The 19,442-nt window shown below is 46.4% G+C and overlaps 1 non-coding gene and 1 pseudogene across 1 annotated transcript; one reads left to right on the forward strand and one right to left on the reverse strand.

Annotated features, from left to right (window-relative positions):
• Positions 1-501: 501 nt before the first annotated feature.
• Positions 502-573, reverse strand: TRNAC-ACA. Its single transcript has one exon. It is a non-coding gene; the product is annotated as a tRNA-Cys (tRNA).
• A 15,731-nt stretch (positions 574-16,304) lies between these two features.
• Positions 16,305-19,442, forward strand: part of LOC120867650 — a 3,936-nt pseudogene continuing 798 nt past the window's right edge.

The raw sequence follows: 19,442 nt of genomic DNA on the forward strand, positions 1-19,442 counted from the left end.
CCACTTGGAATTCTCTCCCAGTGACAAAAAGCATCTACATGACAAAAAGTGGTGTACAAGGGAAGTCTGAGTTGATCACTATTAAGCGGATGTTGGGGAGAAAACTATTTTCCTCTAGTTTCTTAACTCAGTAACTGAGAGTCTGTGAATTAAACTAACAAAAGGCAGATTAAGAGAAAAGACATAATTTTTATTCAGAATATGTTTAGGTGCACAGGTGTTCACAGAAAAGGGGTGAAACTCAAAAAAGCAGTTAGGTTTGGAGGCTTATGTACCATTTCAAAGAAGGAAAGGAAGTTTGGGCTTCCAGGAATGATAAACTATGATGAAGTGACAAGGAAATCTATGAGGGAACTAAAGGAAGATAAGTGAAAGGGCAGTCGCTCAGTCGTGTCCGACTCTTTGAGACCCCATGGACTGTAGCCTACCAGGCTCCTCCGTCCATGGGATTTTCCAGGCAAGAGTACTGGAGTGGGTTGCCAGTTCCTTCTCCAGGAGATCTTCCCAACCCAGGGATTGAACCCGGGTCTCCTGCATTGTAGGCAGACGCTTTACCATCTGAGCCAGCAGGGAAGCCAGAGGAAAACAGGGCTATTTTAATAAGTTCTGTTTGTGCAGACTAAACTTGGTGTCAGCTTCTCATCTTTGATAATAAGAGTCCTTGTTCTGGTACAGGGCGGGCACCTTTCTCAGAAGGAAATGTATGCCCCACTTTTGGTACTCAAGGAAAGGGCAAAGAACTCTTCCTCTGTTGGCTGATTCTCAGTTGCCTGTAGCTGAAAATAATCCTTACACCAAAGTGGCATATTCGACTTCACATAGTAATGATATCTTCATTCTGTGAGCACCCCTCAGGGGCCAGCCATAGCTTATATGTTTGGCCCTAGTTGGGGTCATGGGAGTACCCCAAGCTCCTTTTTTAAGTGTCAGTGGCCTGAGGTTGAGTCTGCCCCAAAACTGAGTACTAGCCCTCAGGCAGTGGGCATCCCCACTGCTCGTGAACTGGAGCTCACGCTGTGTTGTCTTACGGTGGGCGCCTTTGCATCTCTGCCCCTATGGTTACTGTCTATTCTATTGATTCCAGCTTCTGCAGGAGGAGCCCAGGGACTGGGATGTTTGCCAAAGACAGGATGCTTTGGCAGTCACGGACATATGGAGAACTCTTGAGGGGAAGCCAGGAAGACTTCTTCCCCTGCCCCAGGAAAGGCACTCCTGAGTTAAGGGTGAAGGCAGACTGTTCAGATGCTTCTCTCTTTCTCTCCTGATACCATGCATCCCTGTTCCCTGCATAGAAGAAGAGTTTACAAAATAATGCATAATTGCTCTATTTTTTCCCCCCGCATTAAAGTTTGGTTCAGCATATCCATTTTGGAACCAGGCTGGGGACACCTCTATTTTAGTTTCTTGATGAGCAAAGACATGGTAACATCAATATGATCTCCACCAACCTCTGTCTTCTTTTTAGCTACTCCCAGGTCCCCAGAGGCCACAGCTCCTAAAAGAGGCCCTGAACCTGCCACCCCAGCATTTCACTTATACTAAATCCGATTCTCAAATCAACCCTACAGGTATTTTGGACAATCTTCCCAAGATCCACACGACTCCTAAGAGGCAGGACTGGTCCCAGTCCAGGTTACACCATCCAGGTGGACACCAGCGCCCTTTCTCTTACCTCCATCATTCTTCTTCAGAAACACAGTGAGCTACCCAAAATCATCAGGGCAGTCAGAATCAACTTCCTTCCCCTCTGGGCTGCCAGAAACCCTCATTTCTCACTGTAGATCTTGTCCCTGTTCACCCTTGTGTTCTTTGGACTCTACGCACATCTTGCCTTTTTTTAGGGGGGTCTCTACTCACTACATCCAAGGCAGTGCCTCGAAAGAAGAGGTAGTTCTCAGAAAAGGCCAGATGAATTAAGAGCTAGCAGCTTATAGCCAAGAAGACATAAATGCCACCTTCTCTTCTGATCGGTTTTTGCACCTGAAGGCTTTCATACAGACCCGAGTGAATCCCAACCCTGCTGCTTCTTTGCTGGGTGTTTTATTTCATCTCTGTAGCCTTCATCTTTCTCATCTGCACATGTGGAGTGATGAACCCTTTCTTAAAGGGTTAAGAAGATAAGCGATTTCCTCTGAAGACATCTAGTGCCAAGAATGTATTAATAATGACACTCTATATTCTAACCACCAAGATGATCCTTATCACTTACCTTTGTGGTTTTCCATTTGCTAGATACAAAAGCATTTTTTTTAACTTATGGTTTTGAAATAATATCCAGAAAAGAAAGGTTGCAAGAATACAGGAAAAACTGCTATATTCTTCTCCAAGATTCACCAACTGTTAACATTTTGACACACTTGTGCTCTCTCTCTCTCTATATATATATATACATATATATGTGATATATAGATATTTTTTCTAAAATATCTATCACATTGGCATCACATTCTTTTATGCATAAACCCTTCAGTGTGAACTTCTAAAAAACAAGGACATTCTCTTATATAACCTTGGCACCATTATCAAGATCAAGCAATTTAACAGTAACACAGTATTACTCTCTAAGAAGTCTATTTTGCAATCTCACCAATTCTCAGATGATGTCAGGTGACAACGATGTCAGGTGATGACCTTTATAATACTTTTCATCCCCTGGTTCAGGATCCAATCCAGGGTGGTGCATGGATTGTACTGTTGAGTCCTTTTACTCATTTTTGATCAGAAACTGTGCCTCTTCTTCTGGTTTTTAAGACACTGACATTTCTTAGAAGAATACAGACCAGTTATTTTTCAGAATGTCCCTCAGTTTGGATTTGTCTGATAATTCTCTGTGATTAGGTCCATCCAGGTTAAATATTTTCAGCAGAAATGCTACAGAAATGATGAGTGCTTCTCAGGCAACACATGATGTCCATTAGTCCCAGCACTGAAGACATTAATCTTGTTCATTTCATTCAACTGTCTGCCAGTAGGAAGGTTGCTATTTTTCTCTTTGTTTTTAATAAGCCATTATGAGAGATATTTTGAGACCATGTGGATATCCCATTTCCCATCAAACTCTCAGGGCTGCTGTTCTGGAAGCTTTTGTGGACAAACTTCTCTCAAAGATGAAACACTGAAGGTCTGTACTGCCTTGGTTAAAGAGGCATGAATACTCATTTTTACCAGTTTCCTGTGAGGGAGCCTTGTGGTTAATGACTTGGGGAGGGGTGGGCGAGCTGGAGCCTTGTGGTCCGGGAGCTCTCCATCCTGCAGCAGTACCAGTGAGAGGGTGGGGACAGGAGAGGAGCCCCCTGCAGCAAAGTGGAGGCAAGTGAGAGACAACCCAAGGCTACACGGTAGAGTGGGCCTCAGGCTCACAAAGGCAGAGGTTTTCTTCCTCTGCCCCTACAACCATGCTCTCCACCCATTCCTTCTGAGTATGTGAGACTCATCTAGTCTGGGGGTCTCAGCAGAGAGGCACACGTCACTGAAGATTGCCAGGAGGGCTAGTGTGAGAGCCTTGTTTCATTCCTCTGACTGGGGAACTCCTGAGCTAAGCTCTTGTCGTGTGAACAAGGAGGAAATCAAATTTGCAGTTTTCCAAACAGTATGGGAGAACCTGGGAGTCGAAAATTGTTAGAAATGGAGGGTGTCAAGAGTTTATCTTAGCATTCATAGCCTTTCAGGGAACTAGCATCATTACTCCAAGAGTTCCAGACCAGAGCAGAGGTGTAGATTTGCTGTAACTGGGAGTTGGATCTCCAGGTATGATTTGACTCTGACCCTAGTGTGCAGTTGTCTAAATACATCTAGTTCTTTGGGGCCATTTTCTTTCATTTTGTTAAAAAAAAAGTTATTAGAGCAACCTCCCCCCTCAAATTTAGGCCAACCCCACTAATGAAGACTGAGGTGAAAACTCTACAAAAACCATAGCACATGGAATCAAGCAACATACAATTTGTACATCTTGACCAAGTTGGATTTATCCCAGGAAAGAGAGGTTCCTTTTTCATGAGGAAAAATGAGAAGTGTAATTCACTACATTAACAGATTAATGGAAAAAAAACCTTATGAGCACATGGTCATCTCAAAAGATGCAGGAAAACTGATAAAATTCAGCATGTATTCGGAGCAAATGAAACTCTCCAACTCTGCTGGTGGGAGTGGAAACTGTTGCAACCACTTTGGAAAATAATGTGGCAATTTTCTACTAAAGTGAAACATGCACATTTTCAATGGTTTTCAATACTCCTCTGAGGTATGCATCAAACACAAAAGTATATATTTCACTAAAGACATGCATTAGTATAATTCACAGCAGTACTATTCATAAGGAAAGTTATGACCAACCTAGACAGCTGGTTGAAAAGCAGAGACATTACTTTGCCAACAAAGGTCCGTCTAGTCAAGGCTATGGTTTTTCCTGTGGTCACGTATGGATGTGAGAGTTGGACTGTGAAGAAAGCTGAGCTCCAAAGAATTGATGCTTTGAACTGTGGTGTTGGAGAAGACTCTTGAGAGTCCCTTGGGCTGCAAGGAGATCTAACCAGTGCATTCTAAAGGAGATCAGTCCTGGGTGTTCTTTGGAAGGAATGGCGCTAAAGCTGAAACTCCAGTACTTTGGCCACCTCATGCGAAGAGTTGACTCATTGGAAAAGACTCTGATGCTGGGAGGGATTGGGGGCAGGAGGAGAAGAGGACGACAGAGGACGAGATGGCTGGATGGCATCGCAGACTTGATGGACGTGAGTTTGAGTGAACTCCGGGAGTTGGTGATGGACAGGGAGGCCTGGAGTGCTGCGATTCATGGGGTCACAAAGAGTCAGACACGACTGAGCGACTGAACTGAACTGAACTGAACTATTCATAACAGACTTACAGGAAACTACCCAAATGCCCATCAAACATAGGATAAATAGATTCCAGTGTATTCACACAACAGCATATATTTCATTGCCAAGAATAAGTGATCTACAATTGTACAAAACAGTATAGATGAATACACTAACATAACATTGCACAGAAGAAGCCAGACAGAAGGTTTCCCTGGTGGTCCAGTTCAGTTCAGTTCAGTCACTCAGTCGTGTCCGACTCTTTGCTACCCTGTGAATCACAGCACACCGGGCCTCCCTCTCCATCACCAACTCCTGGAGTTCACTCAAACTCATGTCCATCACCAACTCCTGGAGTTTACTCAAACTCATGTGCTTAAGAATTCACCTTGCAATGCAGTGGACACTGGTTTGATCCCTGGTTCAGGAGGATCCCATATGCCATGGAGCAATTAAGCCCACAAGCCTCAGCTACTGAGCCCGCGCGCAGCGACTACTGAAGCCCGTGTACTCAAGAGCCTGTGCTCACAATAAGAGAAGCCATGGCAACGAGAAGCCTGCACACTGCAACCAGAGAGTCGCCCCCGCTGGCTGCAGCTAGAGAAAGCCCGAGCGCAGCAACGAAGACCCAGGGCAGCCAACAATAAATAAATAATTATTTAGAAAACCAGAAGCCAGTCGCAAAGGCAGGACTATGACTCCACTTACACAAGAGACTAAAACACAGGGAAAAGTAGCCTATGGTATTGGAATATCGGGTACCATTGTGGGCTGAGTAATGAGATGGAAAGGCACATCTCAGGATCTGGAGATATGCTGTCTCTGGATCTAGGTGGTAGTCACACAGATGGGTTCAGTGTGTGGAATTGCATACATTTATGTTATAGGCATTTCCCACATGTGGACTACAGTTCATTTTTAAAGGGGGAAAAAAACAACAACATCTCTTCATTAAAAAATTCTTCAATATGGGGCTTCTTTAACCTGAAACTACAAAACCAAATCAAACATCCTTATCAATGAGGAAATGTCAAAAGAGATCCCTCTAAAATTAGGAATAAGAAAACTATGCCTTCTCTACCACCACTTCTACTTGGTACTAGAGATATTCACCTTGTACAATAAGTCAAGGGAAAGAAATAAATGGCATAAGGACTGGGACAGAAGACAAGATATCATAATTTATAGGAGATGGGAAGGGAAAGCCCAAACCCATTCTCTTGGAAATCCAAAAAAGTCTACAGGTAAGATATTAAAGTTAGCAGTAAAATTGCATAACAGTGCTGAATGAAAAGTTGATAACACAATTTCATTGCATTTCTGTCTCTGCAACAATATATATAAAATGTAGTTTTAAAATGATTTTTTATTGTAACATCAATAAATATGAAGTGTTGATATATAAATGAGGAAGAATCTTTATAGAAAAATTATAAAACTTTGTTAAAAGACACAAAAGAATTTATAAAAGTTGTAGAGAAATATCTTATTTATGCTTTAGAAGACTAGATGTCAAAAGATATGAGTTCTCCCCCAAACTGACTTAAAGTTTCCATATAATTATAAAAAAATTCTCGCAATACTTTTTTGTGATTAACAAACTAGTTTTAAAATTTATTTAGAAATACAAATGCCTATAAAAAGCCAAGATACTGCTAAAGAAGAAGAATATGGGGTCTCATCATGTCAGATATGAGTAATTATTATAAGCTTTGGTAAATAGATCACATAGTTTTACAGTGAAAATAATAGGTAGATCAAAGAATCAAAGACAGAACGCAGAAGCAGATCTATTCATAGACAGAATTTTTTTAAAGAACAAGTTGGCACTGCAGCTTAGTGAGAAAATGAAAACTTTTTCAACAAATCTTGAGTCAAAATTGATTATCTATATGAAAAAATTACTTAGCCTCCTACCTCCAATCTTACAAAAGAAAACATTTCCAGATTGTTGAAAGATGTAAAGACTTTCCTAGTGGTTCAGTGGTTTAGACTCCACGTTTCCACTGCAAGGGGCCTGGGTTCTATCCCTAGTCAGGGGACTAAGATCCTGCATGCTGGAGGCACAGCCAAAAAAAAAAAAAAAAAGTAAAAAAAAGTATAAAACCTTTGATGTTCTGTTTCTTGATTTGGATGGTGACTATATTGGTATTCATTTTCTTATTAATTTTTAAATTGGATATTTGTATTTTCATGTTATAATATATAATGTATCTTATGATAAAAAATTTTTTAAAGCCAATCTACAACAAACAGGCAGGGAAAAAAATGAGGGAGTTGGACAGGATAATATTTATGGATTTTTTAATGCTCTCATTCATTCATACAAGAAACATTTTGGCTATATTATGCGAGGTCCTAGGGATTCCAAGAACAGGAAATAAGCTGGTCCAGACAGTCACCATGCGGTTCCAGGGCCCACTGAGACCTCACGGCACTCTGGCACCGGCCAGTTCCCAGCTTCACTGCGCCATTCCAAGACTTCACTTTGTGTAAAACATTTACACTGTCTACCAAAAACAAAACAACCCCCCAAAGCAATCCATTCCCACCAAGAATTTACAAACATTACTGTACCTCTTCCTCCAAGGCTCTGGCACGCTCCTCCTCTTTTTTCCTCGTAATTTCTCTGCCCATCTTTGTCTTTGTTCTCAGGGTCAACACAAATTCCTCCTTTTGCACAGCAGTTTGTTTCCTTTGCTCCCCCATCGCTCAAGTAGGGCAACCAAAGTGATGTATGGAGCTCTTCCAGACAAATCCAGTGGTTGCCCTGAGAAGACGCTTGATGGTTTGATTTTTCTCCCCCTTGTTACAGGGCTCAGTGCCTCTACCTCTGTGACAGAGGAGCTCACCAAGGGCTTCAGGAGCAAAAGCAGGGGCGCCTGACTCAGCTTCAGTCTTCAGGGTGAGAACGTGGATGTCACCCGGGAGCTGACTGAGAGGATGGATGTGCCTACTTTAGGTCAGCTAAAGTGCAGAGAGTGTAGCAACGCTGTCAGAAAAGCACTTCTCTGGGAGGCTTGGAGCCTGGGTTTTCATCCCAGATGAGCCATCATGCTGTCCTGGAACACTGGGAGAGTTACTACCCTTGAGTTCAGCACTTCCACTCTTTAATGTGCACACAGATCACCTGTGAAAGTGAAAAGCCGCTCAGTTGTGTCCGACTCTTTGCGATCTAATGGACTATATGCTGGGTAGCCTTTCCCATCTCCAGGGGATCTTCCCAACCCAGGGATCAAACCCAGGTCTCCCACATTGCAGGCAGATTCTTCACCAGCTGAGCTGCAAAAGAAGCCCTCGCAGATCACCTGGGAATCGTCTTAAATGGCAGGTGTGACTCAGCAGGTCTGAGCCCAAGGTTCTGCACGTCAAACTGGCTCCCAAGCAATGCCAATGGTGTCCACTTGCAGGGGGTTAGGATCTTCATTTATAAAATGGGCACAAAGTCTCCATGCAGATGTTGTGATTTAATGAGATAATAAGTACGAATGTGCTTGGGAAATTTTGTAGCCCTTATGAATATGATGGGTTGTTATTACTGAAGAGCTGGGATGTTCTAAGGCTTGTCCAATAAACTGGTGGTAGGACCACCCCCCCATATTTCCACCGCTTGACAAACTGAAAAACTACCCATACTCAGCCAGTTTGGCAGCTGAGCCCTTCAGAAGTGTCAACTGTGCCAAGAAGACACACCAGCCCTCAATAAACAGGTCCCTGGAGAAGAAGGGACCAACATCTGCTGGATCATTGAAAAAGCAAGAGAGTTCCAGAAAAAAACATCTATTTCTGCTTTATTGACTATGCCAAAGCCTTTGACTGTGTGGATCACAATAAACTGTGGAAAATTCTGAAAGAGATGAGAATACCAGACCACCTGACCTGCCTCTTGAGAAACCTGTATGCAGGTCAGGAAGCAACAGTTAGAACTGGACATGGAACAACAGACTGGTTCCAAATAGGAAAAGGAGTACGTCAAGGCTGTATATTGTCACCCTGCTTATTTAACTTCTATGCAGAGTACATCATGAGAAATGCTGGGGCTGGAAGAAGCACAAGCTGGAATCAAGATTGCTGGGAGAAATATCAATAACCTCAGATATGCAGATGACACCAACCTTATGGCAGAAAGTGAAGAAGAACTAAAGAGCCTCTTGATGAAAGTGAAAGAGGAAAGTGAAAAAGTTGGCTTAAAGCTCAACATTCAAAAAACTAAGATCATGGCATCCGGTCCCATCATTTCATGGCAAATAGATGTGGAAACAGTGGAAACAGTGACAGACTTTTTTTTTTGGGGGGGGGCTCCAAAATCACTGCAGATCATGATAGCAGCCATGAAATTAAAAGACACTTACTCCTTTGAAGGAAAGTTATGACTAAGCTAGACAGCATATTGAAAAGCAGAGACATTACTTGCCAACAAAGGTCTGTCTAGTCAAGGCTATGGTTTTTCCAGTCGTCATGTATGGATGTGAGAGTTGGACCATAAAGAAAGCTGAGCACCAAAGAATTGATGCTTTTGAACTGTGGTGTTGGAGAAGAATTTTGAGAGTCCCTTGGACTGCAAGGAGATCCAACCAGTCCATCCTAAAGGAGATCAGTCCTGGGTGTTCATTGGAAGGTCTGATGTTGAGGCTGAAACTCCAATACTTTGGCCACCTAATGCAGATTTATGATGTTGACTCAAATGAGCTGACTCATTTGAAAAGACCCTGATGTTGGGAAAGATTGAGGGCAGAAGGAGAAGGGGATGACAGAGGATGAGATGGTTGGATGGCATCACCGACTCAATGGACATGAGTTTGAGTAGGCTCCGGGAGTTGGTACTGGACAAGGAGGCCTGGAGTGCTGCGGTTCATGGGGTCGCAAAAAGTTGGACACAACTGAGCGACTGAAATGAACTGAACTGAACTGGAGAGGAAGGAGAGAGCAAATCAAGGATGTGATGTGACAGCTGACAGATTTGCACAAGAGCCCAGCCACTTCCAGAGTTAATGGTGTGGGCAAAAGTCTGCAGAAACAGGAAGTCCTGCAAGAGAGCAAGGAAACACACATTCACACACACACACACACACACACACACACATTATCCAAACCCAGAGAGGGACCCTTGGGTTAGTATCACGTTTTTTTTAAAGGTCAGAAGCTATTTAACCCTTGGCAGATCCACAGAGAGCTGAGAACACAGCCCAGTAAAGATTAGGGCAGGTGCATGGAAGGGCAGATGGTGAGATGGGGCAGGTGAGCTCAGGACAACTTTGGTGCTGGAACTCAGGACCAGAGATGCTCCACAGCCCCATGAACCTTCTTACCTGCCAGGCCCTGGGTTCCACTTCCCACACTGGCATGCTGCTCTCAGATGCTGCTCATTCTTGAGTGGGCAGCAGAGTGAGTCACTGGATGGAAGGTGTTTAAGTGGCTTGCCAAAGTCACAGTGGAGTTACTGGCAGAGCTGACTCCCAAGTCTCCTGCTCCAGGCTGTCCATCAGAAATGCAAGGGCAGGTTATCTGGGTGGCTCCACTTAGGGATTATCAGAAATTGTCAGCACCCGAAGTGAAAGTGAAGTCTTGTCCGACTCTTAGCGACCCCATGGACTGCAGCCTACCAGGCTCCTCCATCCATGGGATTCTCCAGGCAAGAGTACTGGAGTGGGGTACCATTGCCTTCTCCTCCTAAAGTGAGGAAGGATGTAAAAAGGACTCGTATTTGTTCAGCACCTACAGTGGGTCAGGTGCTAATTTATCCCCACAGCTTCATGAAGATGATATTTCTGTTAATCAAATAACATCTATAAAGGTTCTAATATGGTGTGTCGTGCAGAAGAAAGTTTCCGCAAAATGTTTGGTTATTTGTCCTGTTGCCCCAAGTTACAAAGAATGCAACCCAAGAAAGTATAAGCAACTTAACCGAAAGTCACCTCCACTCTCTAAGTGGAGATTTTACCTCAGGTCCACCAGGCTCTATGTTCTGCATAATTCTCATTATGCAGTGCTGGAAAGGGAACAGGCTGGGCTCTGGTGTAAAACAAAGAACTCCCGTTTTCAGGGAGATTTGGGCAAGGTATTTCTGACATGGACCTGTGATGGCCTCAGGAATCTTCCCATCTTTGGGTGAGAAGAGTGTACTGGGTTGGAGAGCATCCTGCCCCCAAATTCATGCTCTTCCCAGAGTCCTAGAATGTGATCTTATCTAGAAATCAGATCATTGCAGATGATATTCATTACAATGAGGTCATACTTGAGTACGGTGGGCCTTTAATCCAATATGACTGATGTCCTCAGAAGAAGTGAACAGACACAGGGAGGATTCCAGAGGGTGACAGAGGCAAAATTGGAGTGATGTGTCTCCAAGCCAAGGAACACCAAGGCTTGCCACCAACCACTGGAAACTAAGACATGGAATGGATTCTCCCCGAAAGGTTTCAGAGAGAACTCGGCCCCGCCTATATCTTGATTTTGGACTTTGGCCCCCAGAACCATGAGAAAATGCATTTCTATCATTTGGGTCACTGAGTTTTTGGTAACTTGTCATGCAATCCTGGGAAATTAATACAAAAATCACTTAAGAAGTTTACAGAGTGACTAGTCTCAAAGCACTGCCATTATCACCTTGAGTGATGAACAAAAAGGACAAAACTACTTTTAAACTGTGAGACTTGAGGGAGGAAGGGACATTTTGGTCGACGCTGAATTTCCATCACATGCATAAATGTCTCTTGAGCATACGCACTCACACGTACCCTTCCTCCCCTTCTTTCTGCACAGACAATTCAGAGTGCCCACAATCCACTCAGTGGGGCTGTCCTAGCCTTTCTGGTTGAGGTTAGGGTGGCGATTTTATCAGCAGCTGTTTCCTGCACTGGTGTGACATACTAGGGTTCAGGTGGGGTGACTCTTCCTAGGTGTTTTCAACCTCACATGGATTTAGAAGAATCATTCTTTGTCTGTGTTTGCATTAACTCCTTAACCACATTTATCTTCCATAAATAAATAACAGTTATAGAAGAAGTGTCACAATTCTTATTATAAATCTATTTCTCAATCTTAGCTGTTTATAAAATTGTGTTGTTGTTCACTTGCAAAGCTGGATCCAACTCTTTGTGACTCTGTGGACTGTAGCCTGCCAGGCTCCTCTGTCCATGGGATTTCCCAGAGTGGGCTGCCATTTCCTCCTCCAGGGGATCTCTCTGACCCAGGGACTGAATCCGCGTCTTCTGTGGTTGCTGCATTGGCCAGTGGATTCTTTACCACTGAGCCATCAGGAAGGCTCTTATAGAATTAGAGGGGAATTTAAAAAACATCAGCATCAGGATCCCACTCCAGACCAGTGAAATCTGAATCTGAGTTTTTTGCAAATTCCGCCATGTGATTCTCATGTGCAGCTAAAGTGAAGAACCACTGTTCTGGATCTTTACTATTATAAATGTTGTCCCCACCAATTGGGAGCTAGTTAAAAATGCATACTCCTGCCCCACTCCAGATCCCACTCTGCATTCTGACAAGGACCCAGGGGATCTGTGTGCACACTATATTCGAAAGCCCCAAGCAAGACTGACCCTTACTTATGTCACCTCGGATGAGAAGGGAAATTCCTTTGGCATCCAACACCAAACCATCAACAAGCACAGGAGGTCCAGCTTTCCTCAGAGATGATGTTCAAGCTATTTAATAACAATGCTGGCCATTGAGAGCTGGGATAGCAGCAGTGTTGAACTCTGGCTGAAGTCAATTCCAGTCTTGCTATTAATATTCTGATTCTTAGAGTTTCCTGTCTTGGCTACTATGATTGCATCTCAACCTCCAGGGCCTCTCTGGCAGGGGAGAGGTGGGGAAGGCTGCAGCAGTAACGACTGGGGTGGCTCCTTAGCTCCCAACTGTTCTGTTGCTTTTGGAAACAGTGTCAGCATGCAGGGCCAGAGTTCTCACTGGCTGGTGGCGGGGGTGGGGGATGTCAATTAACCACATCTCTCTTCCAGGTTCTGAACGAATTCTAGATATACAGACAGAATTTTTAAATAATGCCATTTTAGCACATTTGGGCAAAGCTAGAATGGAGGACACGGGTTTATTGAATGGATGAACCCAGGAGGACAGTAGCTGAAAATGACATTTTTCTCTCCAACCACTGTCCCTGCCAACTGTACTGCTAAATGCTGACTCGTCCATCCTTACACAGATGACTGCTCAGACCCTGCATCTTTCTGAGTTACACTTGAGTGTCAATACTTTTTTTTTTAAGGTATTTTTAAAAGTCCAGTCCAATAAAATATCAAAGCATTGATTTCTTATCCACCTGACGTTCCCTGGTCCTCCAGCATGGGCCTCCTGCCAAGGAAACTAGCCAGGGGTAGGTAGGAGAGGGTGGCTTCTCCTCCTTGTCCTTCCCTTCTTCCCCCTCCCTTCTCACTCTGCTGCCCTTCCTCAGCCAGGGCTGGGCTGTGCTGTGCTGGCAGGGTGGGGAGCAGAAAAGGCATATCATGGCTGCTCTGGGAACTGCCTGGCACTGAGGTCCTCTGTGTGGCAGTGCCCGAGGCTGCCTCTTTCCTGTGGAGCATCTTTGTGGGTTTTTCAAGGAACTCCCGTCACTGATCTGGGTGATACATTCTAAGCCTGGCTGCTACCCCCGCATTTCCCATGGACTTCCCTGCTGGTTGTCTTCTCGTGTAGGATGCTCCCAGGACAGTGAAACTCTGGCTCCCGTGGTTGGGGTTCACTCTGGCCCTGAGAAGCTCAGGCCCCCTTCTGGGAAGGGCAGGTCTTTCCCCGGAGGCCCACTTCTTGCTGTACTGCACCTCACCTCAAGGACTACACAAGGTGGTTACCACGAGGTACGAGAAGACTACCAGTCCCGGCATCTCCAGATTCCGAAGACACAGCCTAGTTCTCCAAGTGATTCTCTTGAACGTTTCCTTCACTGGCTTCAAAGGTCACAGAAGCAGAAGGGGGTGGGCCCCAGAGAGAGGAGGGATATATTCAGGCTCCCTGAACTCTGTGTCTAAACACATCCTCTCCATCCACGGCAGGGGCCATGGACACCCAGGCCTGCGTGCCTTCAGCAGACCTCTGAGGTTCCTGCAGGACCAGCTCTTCCTCCCTCTGACTCTGCCTCAGGGCCGCGAGTGCTGAGATTTAACAATCCAGGGGAAATGCTCAATCAATGAAGGATGGGGTCAGCGACAAGATCCCTGGCTCCCAGTTGTGGATGGAACAATCGTGAGGTTAGTTCTGCACAGCCTCTCAGAGCAGGGCAGGGACTAGGACAAGGTAAGAGAGCCTCCAGGGTGCAAGATTTAAGGCGGCATCTACCAGGGTTGTGCGAAAGTGGGTCCCTCCTTAATCTGGCACCCCAAGTACCTCACCCTGGTCCTGGCCCCATCTCAGAGGGTCCCCAGCGGGATTGGGCCCTGGGTGCTCACAGCAGATGCGACTCAGTAACATCTGGGGCAGGCTCCTCTCTTCAGACCTGAGGTAGGAGATGCACAGACCCCTGGCTGAGCAACTGCAGCTGGTCTCCTGCTGATGCTTCAAGATGGGAGACCAGTGGGAGCACTGGGCCCAGACAGGGTGCATTCTTGTGGGGTTTCCTGGCCCAACACACACCCAGAGAAGGCCCTCAGTCGAGGGGAAGGACAAAAGGAGGGAGAAGAGGTCAGCTGGAATCCATCTTGGCTGAGAGATGCGTGCCCATACCAGGACCAGATATGAAGATGACTGGTCAGAAAACGAAAGCAGAAAACTACCTTGATTTAAGCAACCTAAGCCAGCCCCGCTGCACATGACTACATGACTCACTCTGAGTTCAGCTACATGTTCTTTTACACGTATTCTGCTTCTTTTTATAAACACCTTTATCTTTTCACAATCTTGGTCTCTGCTGAATTCTTCCTTCAAAGAAGACAAGAACAAGGGTCCTTCCTTCTAGTTTTTCACCACCGGAATCAGAACCACCTCCCAACAAACTACTTGTACCCGGGTCTCAGATTTGCTTCCTGAGAATCCAAGACCCTTTCCTGTCTCTCCGTATCAACTGTCAGCCTCATCTCCGTCTGCCACTGAGGTGGTGTGGACGAAGTTCCCAGGACTGAGTGTTTTAGCCAATCCTGCCTGTAGGCTTCAGCCTCCCTGACCATAAACCTTCTCCTCCCTGGCAGTAGCCCCTCTTTCCCTCTGGTTCTGAGCCTGTAAGGCTGCCAGCAGCACCAACACACCCAACAGATGGGACAGTCCTGGCGACACTGGAACCTGTTTCCAGCTGGGAACACAATGACGTCATCAGTGGTCTTCCTTTAGGCTTTGTAGGGCTTTCCTCGTAGCTCGGCTGGTGAAGACTCTGCCTGCAACGGGAGAGACCTGGGTTCAACCCGGGGTTGGGAAGATCCCCTGGAGAAGGGAAAGGCTACCCACTCCAGTATTCTGGCCTGGAGAATTCCATGGACTGTATAGTCCATGGGTTTGCAGAGAGTCGGACATAACCGAGCGACTTTCGCTTCAGGTTTTTAAATTATTAATGAGTAGATTTTGGTTGTGCTGGGTCTTTGTTGTTCCACGGGCTTTTGTCTACCTGGGGCAATCAGGGGCTACTCTCCAGCTGCAGTGTGCGGGTTTCTCACTGCAGTGACCTCTCTTGTTTCATGGCGCGGGCACTAGGGGGTGTGAATTTCAGTGGCTGTGGCACACTGACTCAGTAGTCGTGGCTCCCAGACTCTAGAGCACAGGATCAGTAACTGTAGCACAAGGGCTTAGCTGCTCTGTGGCAAGAGGGATCTTCCTGGACCAGGGATCCATCCTGTGTCTCCTGGCAGGCGGATTCTTTACCATTGAGCCACCAGGGAAGCCCTTCCTTCAGCTTGAAGAAAGAAAAGCCCACAAACCCCCCTCCCCTGAAATTAACCTTAACAATTGGAAACCCTCCAAATGACCAATAGTAGATGGTTAAATTACAGTATATCTGTACAGTGGAATATACACGGGCATTCAAAATGATGTGAAAGGTGCTTGGTAGTGTACGACTCTTTGTGACTCCAAGGACTGTAGCCCACCAGGCTTTCTGTCCGTGGGATTCTCCAGGCAAGAATACTGGAGTGGGTTGCCATTTCATTCTCCAGGGGATCTCGACCCAGGGATCTAACCCGGATCTCCTGCATTACAGGCAGGTTCTTTATGTCCGAGGCACCAAGGAAGCCCTTCAAAATGATATTGTATGTACTCTGTCCTTACTGATGCTGATGAATTTTCATAACATATTAAATGATACAAAGATTTTTTTTAAAAAAAAAGGAAGAAGCCCCCAATGGAGAGGAGGGTAGAGACCGGGAGGAGAGTTTTCACTCAGATTTCAGGGCTCTCTGCCTTTCCTCCTTCCTGGCATTTCTGCTCCCACTTTCCAGGTGCTCTGGCAGCCTCAAGTTCTGACCTGCCCAGAACACGACACGGCAGCGTGACAGAAGTAGGCACATCCCGCCGCGTCCTCACGTTGACTCATGAAACAGGGCCATGGTCTGGAGGCTAGGGGAGCAGAGGAGAAAGTGTGGGAACAACTTACACGTGAGGCAGGAAGTGGGCTTGGGGCCTAGAAGGTGACACCTTGTTAGGGAAATTAAATAGTCTTGTTTAGGCTCCACAGACGAAGCAGAGTAGGCCTCTGACCTTGCTTCTAACCTGCCTGGACACTGCCCTGACTGTGAGTGACTGCTTGCTGTGAGTGGAAGCCTTGCAAGCACCATAGGTAGAGGATGAATCTTGAGACTGTTGAGCCCCTGGAGGTGCCCTGGCCAAGGAAGTCCTGGGCTTAACAACATTCCAAGTTTTATAATACAAAGCAAACAGCATTAACAGGAAACCAGAGCTGCTATTTGCTCACAGATTAATGATGTCAGTTTGCGTCCTGGGATTAAAAGCGGGAACCCCGAGGTGCAGTCTTTGAAGTCCTACCCATGGAGCGGATGCGATGCCTGGGTCCTTTTTCCCAACTGGGACTCCAGACGTGCTGTGTCACAGGGACTTCCCAGTGCTGTTTGAGTCTGGATGCTGGTCAAAACCCAATTTGGTAATGTATCCTCTCAGTTCAGTTCAGTTCAGTCACTCAATTGTGTCTGATTCTGCGACCCCACAGACTGCAGCACGCCAGGCCTCCCTGTCCATCACCAACTCCCAGAGCTTGCTCAAACTCATGCCCATCAAGTCAGTGATACCATCCAACCATCTCACCCTCTGTCATCCCCTTCTCCTCCTGCCTTCAATCTTGCTTGGCATCAGGGTCTTTTCCAATGAATCGGCTCTTCACATCTGGTGGCCAAAGTACTGGAGTTTCAGCTTCAGCATCAGTCCTTCCGTTCAGGACTGGTTTCCTTTAGGATTGACTAGTTTGATCTCCTTGCATATGTATCTTCTGTTGTTTCTATTTATCTTTTCTTTTAATGTGAGTATATTGAAAGTAAGCTAGATAATCCTCTAACAAACATTTGTATTATTTATTTGTATAGAACAAGTGGCTTATTTTGTTAACAAATCCTATGAACCTGAGGCGAAAGTGAAAACTTTTGGCAAAACACACATGCAATTATGATTTTGTAGAACAGGAGGACTCCAGGGAAGGGATCATTTTAGAGTTCGGGTGTGATGTTAGTGCTACGCCAAGAAAACCAATTTCACCTTAGTGTCTGCTTTCTTGGGTCACTACCGGCCTCAAATGTTGCAAGTTGGGTTCCCCAGAAGAATCTCTGAGAGGGAGATGAGGGTGATTATGTTGATTAAGGGGTGCCCTCGAGGTCAGCATCTGTGGGAGGGAGAGGAGGGAGGCAAGAATTGAGGAGATGGAGAGGTGAAGCTGTGAAAGCCTCAGCTCCCCTCCCCCCCACCTCCCCCAGGAGCTCTGTTACTGGAATGACCCTTCTGAGACGCCTCAATTTGGGTTGAGAAAGTCAGGCCTTTATAACCTGGTATAGACCAATCACCAGATGCAGGCGGGACCTTAGCTAAACAATTCCTGAGACTGCCAAAGGCAGGGGGCCACCTGCCCACAGCACTCCCAGAAGCTGGGGGAATAAGTCCTTCAGTCTGAAGGGAGACCGGGACACATCCCAGCTGAGTCCTTTGGGCCTGGGTCCATCTCCTCCACCAGACAAGCTCCTTATGGAACACAGCAGAGGGGAAGCTCAGGGACCACCTTCGCCTCTCACAACAGGCCTAACAATAATTACACCTTGGGCCACACTTATTGATGGGTGGACAAGCTGCTTCCTCCAACTTCAAGGAGCCTGCATTCTAAGAAAATCAGCTCTAGTGCTGGCAGGCAGGTAGGAGTCTTTGTCAAACAGAGAAAGTCACTATTACTGTGCCCTTTTGAAGTACCGGTTCCACTTCTGGCTGAGCTGGCTTATGGGCCTCGTTTTCTCAGGATGAGAAATTGAAGGAGGGGTTGGGGAGAAAGAGGAGGAGGATGGCTGAGGCCCAGAGGGGTGAAGGGCAGGAAGGTAGATGGGGGCAAAGAGATCAGGAAGGCACCAGTAAAAACAAGACCAGCATTGAAAACAGGACCAAGGTCTGGGGAGTAGGAAGGAGGCTGACTCAGGGACCCTCCTGCCATCTCTCTTACACTTGCCTAACCGAACCTCAGCACCCCTAAGCCCACCTGTCTGTTCCACACAGTAGCTCGTGGTTGAAGTATGTATTATCTCCTGCATGGGGCTTCTCATGTGGCTCGGTGGTAAAAATCTGCCTGCCAGTGCAGGAGACACAGGTTTGAACCCTGGGTTGGGAAGATCCCCTGGAGGAGGAAACGGCACCTCACTCCAGTATTTCTTGTAGGGAGGATCTCATGGACAGTCGAGCCTGGCGGGCTGCAGTCCATGGGGTTACGAAGAGTCGGACACGAGCACCCACATGAGCACCTGCTTAGTTGCGCTTGGCTCCTGACGACAAGACTCAAGCAGGCTTTCCTCATTACCAGGATATTCTACTCAATGTCCCCCATACACTCAGCCTCCCAGCCTCCAAAACAACCATTTCACCCCACACTCTGTCCTCATTCTCAGCCAACTGCCTTGCTTCTTGGCTTGCCCCATGGCTCAGCTGGGATCTGATCCCTGGGTTGGGAAGATTCCCTGGAGGAGGGCATGGCAACCCACTCCAGTATTCTTGCCTAGAGAATCCCACAGACAGAGGAACCTGGCAGGCTACAATCCACGAAGTCTCGAAGAGTTGGACGTGACTGTGCAACTGAGCATGCCCTGTACACCCTTATTTCACGGAAAAACTAGAATCAATCAAAACAGCTGTTTTGGCAGTGGGGCCTGGGCAGCCAGAGCAGAGCAGATGTCAACTCTGGGCTCCAGGCACCATGTGAGGGGGCTTGGGGGCTGAGAGGAGCTGGCGCCCCCCAGGGGAGGTGTGACCCCACACCCCTCTTCCCTGGGCCATCTGCAGGATGCCGGCCTCTGCCCCACAGCCGTTGCTAGAGAGAGATTAGTAACAACAAACAGCAGTGGTCAGCAGTGTGCGTGATCCTCTTTGCTCTCATCACCACCCCCATCCTCTGTAGCTCCAACAGTGCCAGTGAGGTCTCTCATTAACAGCTCCCTGTGGGGCCAGATCCGCCAGCTGGTCAACCTCAAGAAGAGGAGCCAGATCCGC

This window comes from Oryx dammah, unplaced genomic scaffold (assembly GCF_014754425.2).
Source record: "Oryx dammah isolate SB20612 unplaced genomic scaffold, SCBI_Odam_1.1 HiC_scaffold_9, whole genome shotgun sequence".
Lineage (NCBI taxonomy): Eukaryota > Metazoa > Chordata > Mammalia > Artiodactyla > Bovidae > Oryx > Oryx dammah.